This window comes from Triticum dicoccoides, chromosome 4A, assembly GCF_002162155.2.
Source record: "Triticum dicoccoides isolate Atlit2015 ecotype Zavitan chromosome 4A, WEW_v2.0, whole genome shotgun sequence".
NCBI lineage: Eukaryota > Viridiplantae > Streptophyta > Magnoliopsida > Poales > Poaceae > Triticum > Triticum dicoccoides.
Window position 1 is genome coordinate 225,623,775 of NC_041386.1, and position 11,910 is coordinate 225,635,684.

General features: G+C 46.4%; 1 long non-coding RNA gene across 3 annotated transcripts; it reads left to right on the top strand.

Moving 5' to 3' along the window:
- Positions 1 to 1,404: 1,404 nt before the first annotated feature.
- LOC119285693 lies at positions 1,405 to 11,469 on the top strand. 3 transcript variants are annotated; one of them, XR_005139686.1, is made up of 7 exons: positions 1,405 to 1,512; positions 1,669 to 1,745; positions 2,221 to 2,283; positions 9,811 to 9,894; positions 10,225 to 10,343; positions 10,490 to 10,708; positions 10,882 to 11,469. It is a non-coding gene; the product is annotated as an uncharacterized LOC119285693 (long non-coding RNA). The 3 variants fall into 3 exon arrangements; XR_005139687.1 differs by lacking the exon at positions 10,225 to 10,343; XR_005139688.1 differs by lacking the exon at positions 2,221 to 2,283.
- Positions 11,470 to 11,910: the final 441 nt, after the last annotated feature.

Consider the following 11,910-nt stretch of genomic DNA (forward strand, 5'->3'; position numbering starts at 1 on the left):
TAGTTTTGGGTCGGCAGTGCGCCCAACGGGCCGCCCCTTTTTCATGACCGCGCGCGTTTAACATCGTGTCGTCGCCCTGATTTTGACGCTCCAGCACGCGGGAAAGGTTCGCGCGCGCTGGTTTTGGCGCTCCAGCGCGCGGGAAAGGTTCGCGCGTGCGCCGCTGCCGGCACTCGCTATAAAAGAAGGCGCTCTCTCCACATTCTGTCGGCCGCCCACTCTCGCCACCTTTGCGCCACCATGTCGATCCGCCGCCTACGCGCTTCGGATTTTCGCGGAGTCCGCGAGCGCCGCTCCGGCGCCTTCTCCGACGAGATCTGGTTTCGCGAGAAACGTCTCGCCCTCGGCACCTTCGACACCACAGAGGAGGCGGCCCACGCGCACGACGCGGCGGCGTGGCGCCTCCTGAGGCCTCGTCGGGATATGAATTTTTCCAACGTGTCGAGCCAGCGGGCGCAAGATCTGGCGGCTCTCCCGCGGCTTTTCACCGACGAGGATCGTCATGTCCATCGGAGGCGGCAGCGTCGCCTCGCCATCGCAGAGAAGGACGTGGAAGCCTTGGTGCTGTGGCGTGGAGGCTACCCGCATGACATCGTTGACGAGCGCCAGTTCTACAAGCAATTGGGATCAGAGAGGGACGCGAGGAGGAGGGAGCGAGCCGCCTATTGGGAGGACAAGCGTTCGCGGAAGCAGGCAGCTCAATTGAAATTGAAGCTACGAGAAACGGCGGGTTGGGACTTTGAAGACGAGGCGTATGCTGACGCCTACATTCAGACATCGTAGGAGGACATTACCAAGTCGGAGTCAGAAATCGACGAGTAGTGGTCTTTTCTTTTTATCTGTGTACGCTAGAATTATCTATGTATCCATTTTTATCTGAAAAAATGGCCGACGGCGTCGGCGACGTGGCAGGCGGGCGAGGGGTGTGAATCCAATGTGCCACCGACCAGCGGGCCCGGTGAGGAAAGAGGGCGAGCGCGCGCGCGTCCGTCTCGTATCCGCGCCGACGCAAATCCGGTTCAAAAATGAGCCTAGAATAGATCGCCCGCGGACGAAAAACGGACGTGCGTCCGTTTGGATCGGCGCATTGGGCCGCCACTTTTGTCCGCGCCGACTCAAACGGACGCGGGCGGACGAAATGGGTCACCCCATCGTAGTTGCTCTAAGGCCACGAACCATCTATCGCTAACCCAGCCCCCGTCGCCGTTAAAAAAAACCGCTCGCACGACCTCTCGCTCTTGACCTGTCGCCCCTCGTCCTTCTCCTGCGCCGTTCGCCGCCTCGCCCCGCGCCCTTCGCCGCAGGTCGCTGCCGGAGCCGCCCTGCCCCGCCCCGCCCCGCGCCTTCGCCGAGACGCCGGAGCCGCCCCGCCCTGCGCCCTTCGCCGAGCCGCCGCAGGTCGCGCCGGAGCCGCCCGCTGTTGGAGCCGCTGCAGGTCGCGTCGGAGCCGCCGCGGGTCGCCAGCGCCCTTCGCCGTAGTTCGCCGTTAGCGTCAGATCAATCTCTGTTTTGGTAGGAATGTGCTTGGTATTTATGCAACATTTTTTAACTGTGGGGGTTTCTCCAACATTATGAACAATACTACCAGTTTGTATAATTTTTTTGTCAGTGCTTGCCAGGTGCTTGTGGAAATGCCTTAACGTTCTCACTATTGAATTTTTGATGTAGGGGATGATGAAGCACATTAAGGAATAAGAGGCATATGAGGTTCTGATGTAGCCGGGTTCGCCGTTACCGCCGAATTGGTACGTCGGATAAGTTCTCCTTCACATATGACCTATCGTCTCAACAATTGTGTTGCAATTTAAATCAGCCTCTTGCAACAGAAAATAGAAGGCCTTATTCTGGTTGTTTAATCAAGTCAACTAATTGAATGGTTTGAATCCGCATTACTGTAAAAAAAATCGCTTCATAATTCTGCCGGAGAGATTCACACTGTCATTCATATTATGAATATAGTTCATAACCAGTATTCTCTTTTATCTAATTATATCAACAGAAAGGAGTAATCTGAATTGAATTGATGCTATGTTAACAGTCTAACAGACATCTTGGATGTGTGAATGCTTTCTTCGGTCTGATAAGTAACCAATAATTCATGGTATACTGGGATTTTTTCCATACTTTTAGCACTTCAGCACTGAGAATAAAGCAAATACTTTCACAACAAAGGTTGTTACCTCCAGGGTTTCTTTTCACCTATAAACCTTCTTGCTTTAGGGACTGCTCAATTGGTTCTGGACAATACAACAAAAGAAATGTGCATATTGTCCACATCTGCAGGTATGTATGGGCAAGAGAGCTTTATGCCCACAAATAATATCTCAGGCTGCTCCTTTTAAACGAGAGAGATTTACACTGCCATTCATAGAATGAATATAGTTCCTAAGCAGTATTCTCTTTTATCAAATTATATGTACATCAATTGATAAGCAGTGTCGGAATAGATGGATGCTAGCCACAACCTTGCAAGGACACCACCGTGGCTCGGCAACACACTTTCAGGCTTGCCTCTCACTCCCTACGCAGCCACTCTCCAGTGGATGTTATTATTGTGGTTACTCCATGGAGTGGACTGCTAGAACCTTATTGTTGTTGTTACTCCATGAACTAATACTAGATCATTGATGGCGCGCGTTGCTGCGCCCATCCATTTTGGCATTGTAATGTTAGTCGTGGATACAAATATATTAAGGGTTTTACATTATTTTTAAATTGGCATGAACTAATATCCATGTGACGTTGCTGCGACAGTCTATTAGTTCAATAAAATAATAGTATTTTTTCTAAATATATGAAACATGGGTAAGATACTGTAGCCCATGATAGGCTGCTATTTCGACAAATGCTGATACTGGAAAGAAATGGATTTTTTTGATACATTGACATTGCTGTAACTTCATATGTCATCTAAACTAAAAGTACATAATATTTGCCACAAGCTGGTACAAACATGGAGTGACAGTACACAGGGTGAACTAATAAAACTCAATGTCATAGAACGTTCATAGCGCCTTACAAGTCATTGCTGACATGAAGCAGCAAGACGCATTCAAAGTTATACACATGTGCCATGTAGCTTCCTGCAAGATGATATGTTAGATATAGTCCAAAAAATGTTATTTAATCATAGCTAAAAGAGGTTATTTAATCAAGGAAGACGTATGACGGAAATGATTAGTTTATCGACAACTAAGCTTTTGGTCAAGAAACTTGCAAGTGACTTAAGAAGACCAGACTCGTCGCTCTCTATCTTCCTTACAAGTCATAAAAGCACAAACATGGTTTGGTACCAAATGTATAGTCGAATCTGGAATTGACTGCTCCCAGGGACCAAACCTCCCCTATGGAGGTCCTCTGTTTCCATGATCCATATCCCCTGCATCAAGATCAGTACATTTTAATAAAGCAATGGGGTGGAAGATCATATGCCAATAAAAAATGCTTCAGGAGACATATATGAGTGTAAACACATAATTTTGTGTTTTGCAAGATAGAAAATTCATTATAATCTTGCTGACTACTGAGTAGATTCAATGGCTTTTCCAACTAAGTAGTTGTGTAATCTTTGGCATTGCTTCAGCTCAATTAAATTAGATAAGTGTTCAGTTTTATGCCTTCCAAAAAGAATGTGGAAATCAATTGTTGAAAACATTAGCTATTTCAAATCTAGACAGTAACTCCATTGGAAAGCATAGAAGGAAACTTCAGAGAGCAATTGTCTGGCTAGTGACTGAAATAACTGATTTGCTCAACCTCACATTGGAAAGCATAGAAGAATTGTTATTATGTAAAGTTATCTCTACCCCTCTATCCCAAGGGAGGCTTACATTGGTAAAAATTAAAAGCAACAAATAATCTTCTATCAAATGTATGTTTATAATCTCAAAATTTTGTGAACATTATTTGCATGAATTTTTGCGTCGACTTCCTATGTTTCACTGTTCCTAAGCGTGCAATGGGGCCGAAGTAGGATAAAATTATCGTGGAGCAATACACCTTCGATGAAAGCATTGTAGTACCAGCAGAAAACCCAAGAAATGCGCCTAGGAATTGAATTTGTTGACAGAAATCATCCCTACTATTGTGCACTTTTGCGCTCAAGTGGCATATAACATTATATATAAAGCCTAATCCAAAAGGAAGGTATATATTAAAAGCTTAACTTAAAGGCCTCTCATATCATTCTTCCTATGTACCAGAAGTAGCCTGGATGACATGATTACTGAAGGTAATTATTAACTGGACAAGGTGTTGCACTGCTGCATTAAAATTGGACATTTTCCAATTGTCCACATGTGATGGAACGGTCTAGCCCTACCTAAATTCAGTTTGTCGAACCTCATGTAAAATATATCTGTCTACACTCATGCGCGAAGAAAGTTATTACCATCATATTGAATTCAAATCTGCTAATTATCCCAGTTGCTCCAGAAGGCCCTCAACCAAAGCATACTCTAGAAGCTGGAGACATTCAGCAACAACGTTTTCATTGTAGGATCTGTACAAGTAATAGATGTGTCATTTGATTAGATAGAAAACGGATTAAGAGTGTGTTGGAACAACCACATAATTTCCTTATGTTTGCCCATATGGATCTACCGTCCAAAATTAACCTCATGCATATACATTTAGGACAACATACATGTATCATTACGACCACTTCAACATATGAATAAATACTTGGATATTGGATTGGATATGTCACTTCATGTGAACTAACCTGGCCAGCAGCCATTTGGATCCTCGGCTGAAGAACTCTGGAGCCAAAAATCCCATCAATCAAGGGCTTGGACAACAGTACCTACAAATTAGGAGCGGAAAGCAGCTTCAGCAGGAGCCCGAACTGAGTGCAAACACTCAGTCATGAAGGGATTGCAGTGAGAAGGAAAATTTACAGCAAATTTTCAAGATGAAGGGGCAACCTAATGGAGACGCATAACTCCAGGGATGTTTATTGCCGGAGGAAGAATGGGGAAATAACTTGGGTGACTGGACAGAGCATATGTAGGCGGAGCAGCCAAGTTGTACCTGACCTCCACTCTTTAATGGCCTGTAGGATTAGGAACGGCTGGTCTACTCCTTGCGTTAACAACGGCGGGTGAATTCCAATCGCGCACAACATAGAAACTGACAATTCAACTCCATTAACTGCTCTTAATGGCCAATTAATTTATTAATCAATCTTTGGCGATAGAACTTCGATCCCTCCGCGCCTTGCAACAGATCGGTCCGGTCGCCCGCGTCGGCTCTATCGAGTGATTCCCGCGTCGCCTGTATCACCTGCGTCGCCTGGATCTGATCACCGCATCACCATTTGGATGCACTAACAATTATACTCTTGATAGAACAATAATGATATCTCTTGATAGATATATAATTATAGAATACATATAGCAGGTAGATAATTCTAATTCTTCATGCGTCTGCTCTAGAGTGTGAACCATTGGCAGCAATCCCGTACAAGACACCTTGTACCATCAATTATGACATTGGAGCAATCACAGACTCACATGCAATCAGGAACAGCAGGATGATGCCAGTTCGATATGGATGGATCTGCACAAGATGGAGGTCAAAATTGATCGGACCTGCTACGAGATGGCGACATGGGTAGGGCCAGTTCTTTTGGGCGATTCTCCCAGAATCGCCCCCCTCCCCAGCTTCTCCCAGAATCGTCACTGTTAGAAGTATAATTATGTTTAAGTTAGAGATTAGGAGTTAGAGATAGGATTGGTTTAAACCACATGTAACTTGTCTTGTACTCCAAGTCTCTATCCCTCATGATGTACTCTATATATACCCCTATGAGGGTCAGATCAATAGAACAACAATATTCAGCCATCCTACAGTTTTCCACATGGTATAAGAGCCATTAGACCAACGTCGCTCGATCCTTGGTCCTTCCACGACTTCCGCGGCATGCCGCCCCCGGGAGATTAATCTCCTCTTCCCGGGGGCGCGGCACCCGATCAATCAAGATCGGCTCATAGTTTAGATCAATTCCTTAGATTAGATCAATTTCCAAATTTTCATAGTAGATTGGTTTTTTCTTAGCCACCAAATAAATCTAGCGATCTGCAAATCCGGTGATAATCAGTGCGAGATCCATCGTCGTGCGCCTCGAGCGGATCTACATCGACACACAGCCGGCCGGCGCCGCTCCGATCAGCCATAGCCATCTTCTCCAACAAAGACGCGTACCTCCTGATCATGGGAGGGTGATACTACCACGCACGAGATCTCTCGGCAGGAGCAGATCCCACGCGTCGCCTGCATGGAGTCATATGAGCGCTGGCCGGATCCATCCCGATCTCTGCCCGGCTGATACCCACGAACCAACCACAACTCCGGGCTCCATCAGCATCCATCCGGCGAAACATGAAGCAACCAGCAGACCCAGGTACGTCCATGCACTCAGATGAGGCTTCAATAAGGTCTGCATCGAGTTCTCCTGTACCGGCAGTATGCCCCAGTTTCAACATGAAGCACCGGGCAAACTGCACCGACCGATCTACGCCGAGCAAAGCAATTTACACTGATCTAGCCGGCCGGTACGCACCGGCGCCAACTGCGTCGACTCCACGAGCATGCATCTGATGTGTGACTCATGCGAGCGCATCGAGACCTGGAGGGCGGAACGTGCAACCGCACACCTCCTGTCCATGCGCATCCATCGACTCGGCTTCAGCTACTCGACGCCTCGCCTTCAACAACGGGTCACAGGCACCTACATCAGCACTTCTGCATCGCCGGGCTATGGATCTACATCTGCATCAACCAGACCAACGACATGCATCTACGTAACCGATCTTCATCTGCATTGACCCCGAGCCGAACGACATCAACCTGTACGACTACGCCGGGCTATGAGCGAACATACTTCTTCAGCATGGCGCGACATCGACACTTCGTCACGCGGAGGGACGCCTTCCAGCGACGCATCATTGTCGACATGCCGCTGCAATGTTATCGCCGACACTTCATCGTCAAGGTCTTCATCAACGTCGTCTTCACCAACATCTTCATCAACACACCGCCGCCGCCTCGTCCACAAGATGGGCACCTAGCGTCCTCTGACAGACTTGTCTGCAAGACGCGACCTCGACGACGGCAATGACCGCGTCACGACGATGGCATCGACCGCGTCATCCATAACTACACGACGGCATCGACACGGCGTCACTACAGTGACGACCCTACACGGCCACACGGTTCTGGCAAAACCGATGTGCTCGATGGGCTTCCTCCGGTCTTGGCAAAATCGGTGGACTCATCGCCGACGGCACCCTCTGACATTAGCAAGGTGCATCGTCCACGTCTGCAGCTCCGTCATAGCGCTTTTTTTTTGCGCCTCCGGCTCTGTGCGGCTTCATCATCCACGACGACCACACCATCGACCACGACTACCTCGACCACGGCTACATCACCATGATCGGCTACCTCGACATTAAAGGCTACGTCTACAACAACTCATCGGCAACAACTCCAGTCAACAGCGTCCGCCTTGTCACTTGCGTCCACGACACTCCCGCTGTGACTGCGGGAGGGAATAGAGGAGAAGGCAGGAAGGCACCAGAAGGGGACGCAGTCACCGCCCTAGGTGCCGACCCATCAGAGACGCAGTTGATGATGGTGCGGCGGAGAAGACGACGAAAGCACAAGAGTTCAAATTCAGTCGTCATCGTCCGCTTCACTCCCGCTACAACCGAGGGGGAATGTTAGAAGTATAATTATGTTTAAGTTAGAGATTAGGAGTTAGAGATAGGATTGGTTTAAACCACATGTAACTTGTCTTGTACTTCAAGTCTAACTTAAACATAATTATACTTCTAACATTCCCCCTCAGTTGTAGCGGGAGTGAAGCGGACAATGACGACTGAATTTGAACTCTTGTGCTTTCGTCGTCTTCTCCGCCGCACCATCATCAACTGCGTCTCTGATGGGTCGGCACCTAGGGCGGTGACTGCGTCCCCTTCTGGTGCCTTCCACAGTCACTCCATATATTTTGACAATCCTGTCTAGTTAAGGTCTAATTAGCTAGGATTGTAAAAAATATATGAAGTGGCGATTCTGGGAGAAGCTGGGGAGGGGGGCGATTCTGGGAGAATCGCCAAAAAGAACTGGCCCGTAGTTGGGAAGCCCCTCGCGCGGGAGCATCCGCCGCCGCCGCCGCCATCGGCTGAGCCCCATCGTCATCGTCGCCTCTCGTCAACTCCACCGGGCAAGTCACCACCACCACTATCGCTGCGGCCTCACTTCCACCATGGTCGCTGCTTCTCCACAGATCCATCAAGAAGATGAGCTTGAATCCATCATAACTCAGATCATCTGCATCCAGAGAGTAGAAAGAACAGAATCAGTAAAGATGGGTTTCAGATTTGAGGCAGAAAAGAACTGGGAGAGGAAGGAGCGGAGAAGATGAAGTAGTGGCATGCCGAAGTGACGGGCAGGGAAGGGAAGAACTGGGCGGAGGGAAACGGGGAAACTATATGGACACGCATGGATTTAGAAAGAGCACAATCACAGGGTAAATGCATGTAAATGACCTGCAATCACCCACCATTAAAATCTGTCAACATTGATTTTCTTCCTCAATGGATTTCAATTGACAGTGATGGTTCTCTGCTATCCTCGCTGCATGCTGGCATGCGCACGGTCGCACACAACCCTTTGCCCTGCCACGAGGTGTCTGTGGATGATTGCGTTTTTTTATTCTTGTGAGAAGCTGCCGAGATTGGAACTGGCCCACCTGGCCCAAATAACAACGGATTGCTGATTTTGTTACCGGAGCATCCGCCCCTCCGTGTAGCGCTCCCAGAAGCCATGAAGGTGCATCCAACGGCCAAGAGCATATTTAGAAACTAATCCAAGGGTTGAGAACGCTAATGTTCTGAGAGGGCTGGATTAGTGCTCGGTTGTAATGTTTCTAAATGACCTTTGCATCGAACCTTTTCTCCTAAAAACACCACACCGTCCTTTTGTTGTGTACTCTCATTTGGTTTCTTTGTGCAACATTGCCTGTTCAAGCATTAGCAAGTGCAGTCAATGAGGAAAATTTAGCGGATCTGAAGGACCAATTCGATATAATTGATGATAAAAGTGGACCAATTACTGTACTGAAGAAATGTAGCATGTAAGATTTAGAGTACTTTCACATGATAATGTTTTGCGCCAGTACTAGATGGCGCTGATGATCTTTGTATGTTTCGGTGGGCCCTTGTGAAGGATCTTCACACTGAAGGCTCCTCATGTTCTCAAGATTATTCAGGCAGTAAGCTGTGAGATGGATTTCTTTTTGGTTTCCCTTTTGTTTCAGAGAAAGCAACTGACTCTATGCTATATGGTTTCCCTTTTGTTGTTGAGCAAGCAACTAACTGTATCTCTCAAGCAGTTTATTCATACATTTTGATTGGAAAGAGACAACAACCATTTGTTCTGCGACACTACTATCTGACAAGTACTCAATATTATACTAATCATCAATGCTATAGAAGTGTTCATCCATGAATAATGAGACTGAAGCCCATTTTAGGTTATGAGACTTTGTCCTGATTCCAGAGATGTACTAAATTCTGAAGTTTGTTGTATGACACTACTATCTGAGAAGCAGATTTTTTTGACACTTACTTGAGTGTATTGGATTGGGTAAACTAATTAGCCCTATCTATCAGTTTGTGGTGTGCGGTTCTAATGTGTGTTTTTTCTGTTGTTGTCATTATCCTCAATAGATCATTCAAATGTTGGATTCATGGCTTGCTAGAATAGATGATTTGTGAATCCAATGCGTTCTTTTGCTGTTGTTGTTAGGTTGTTAATTCATCAAAGGCGGCTACTAAGTATACATACCGTGTTCATCTCGCCTGCCTTCTTAGGAAAAATCCTATACTCAAGGTAAGTTATTCTTTATTTACATTTAATTTGTTTCTTCCTGCTACTTGTACAATTTGCTACATAAATATTTTGACTCCTTTCCTGAATTTTAGATCCTATTTGCAACGTTACCTGCATTTTGTATTCAGAACCATCTGCTAATTAAGTGTAGAAAAAATGCTTGCGAGTTCTGTTTGTTGACTGTGTCGTGGTAGCTTCACGCATTTAGCTGTACATAACTGCCAAAGTAGGCAAACAAATGTAGGTCTGATTAAGTGATCAGCATGCATGCATGAGCTACTTACTGTTATTTAGAGATGCAGTCTGACAATAGTAACTTCATTTGCTCAGATGCTCACCGAATTGCGGAGAATGGCTCATTTTTCAGCCCAATTCTGACACATACCGTACCAGGCCAAAGTATTTTCCTTTTAGATTATTATTCCACAGCTCCATAATGCCCATCATCAGTAAGTTAATCAAGATAAGTTTGACATGCATGTACTGAACAAACAAATCTTCGAGAGCAACCAATTCTGTGAAACTTGCTGCTCTTTTCTGTGTCGTCTAAATGTATCTTGTATATGTGATTATCGAGTTTTTTCCCCTATACCAGGTATCATCTGAAGGGGCGACATACCCAATTCTTGGATTCCTCAAGCAACAGATGTAGTGTTGTCAATCTCTGAAGATGCGAATCCGTCTGCTCGTAGACAACGACAGAGGGATGATTGGGATACTAAAAGCCACAATGTATCGAGGCTTAGTGGAGTCAGTCACCAGCCTCTCCGTTGTTTGAACAACTGAACAACAACATCAAGCGGCGCCAAAACATGTGAGTTACTTTCATTTTGGGCATAGCCAACCTTATTGGTGGACTGACTCTCATTTTTCAGAATGTAACAAACTTCTCTCCTGTGTGAATTTTCAAAATATGTTACTGAACATTACAAAAAACACACACCCAAAACTCCAAAAACTAACATATCATTTTCTTGTGGATACCAGATTGCTGATCTAAGAGACATCCGAGACATGAATGAGGAAAAAATGAGAAGGTCGGCCATTGTTGGCTCAAGCTCAGGAGGTGGTCGAAAGCCTGGCTCCACATGGTCCTAGCACTACTGTCACACATGGTGTTCGGGCCACTTCCACCAGTGCTCTGCGGGTTGTCGTTCCGCGAGAGCAATGACGGGGAGAACAAGATGATGCGGTGCTTTGCTCGCCTGCATTGCGCTGCTTGCGCTCGGGACGTGCATGTCTACAGAAGAGCCATGACATACTTCAAGACTCTAATTTATTACCTGACCATCGCCGCGAGCTTGTCCGGGATATCGTACGTTGCCGATGTGCTGATCACGAGGCTTCTCAAACACTTTGGCACCATCGATCTAGGTGGTGCATTGGCTCCTCATGCTTCTCTAGGCCTGTTGTTCTCTCATTTAGGTCATGCACATACGTCTGCCTAGGCCTCGCTCTGAATGCTTAAGAGGCTGTTTGGTTTGTGACTAACTTTGCCAAAGATTGCCACACCTAAGGTTAGGCAAGTTTGGCCAACTTAGGTGAGTGTTTGGTTCAAGCCACACCTTAGGCAAGCCACACTTGTGCCCCACATGGCATACACACAAAAAGTGTGGCAAGATTCCCTTAGGCTTGCCAACTTGTGGCTCTCATTTTGATGAATTAACCTTAGGCAAGTTTGGCAAAAATGTGTGGCAAAGTATGGCAATGCTAGTCCTATAACCAAACAGCCCCTAAGTTCCTCGGAGCACTGATTGTATAAAAAGAGAAGACATGTGTGAATTCAAGAGAAAGTGCACGAAGAAACATCTGAATCTTTTTGAGTTGCTACATGTTGTTTTGTTGAAATTCTGGTGTACATACTATCATCAAAATGTGTGATCTTGGTCAGTCAAGTTCATCTGTATCGTGGAATATTACTATCAGTGGCGGAGCCAGGATTCGAGTATAGGAGGGGCCGAGTACGTATATTGATCTAATCTTGTTGGTAATTACTCTTGTCGATCGATTACTCTT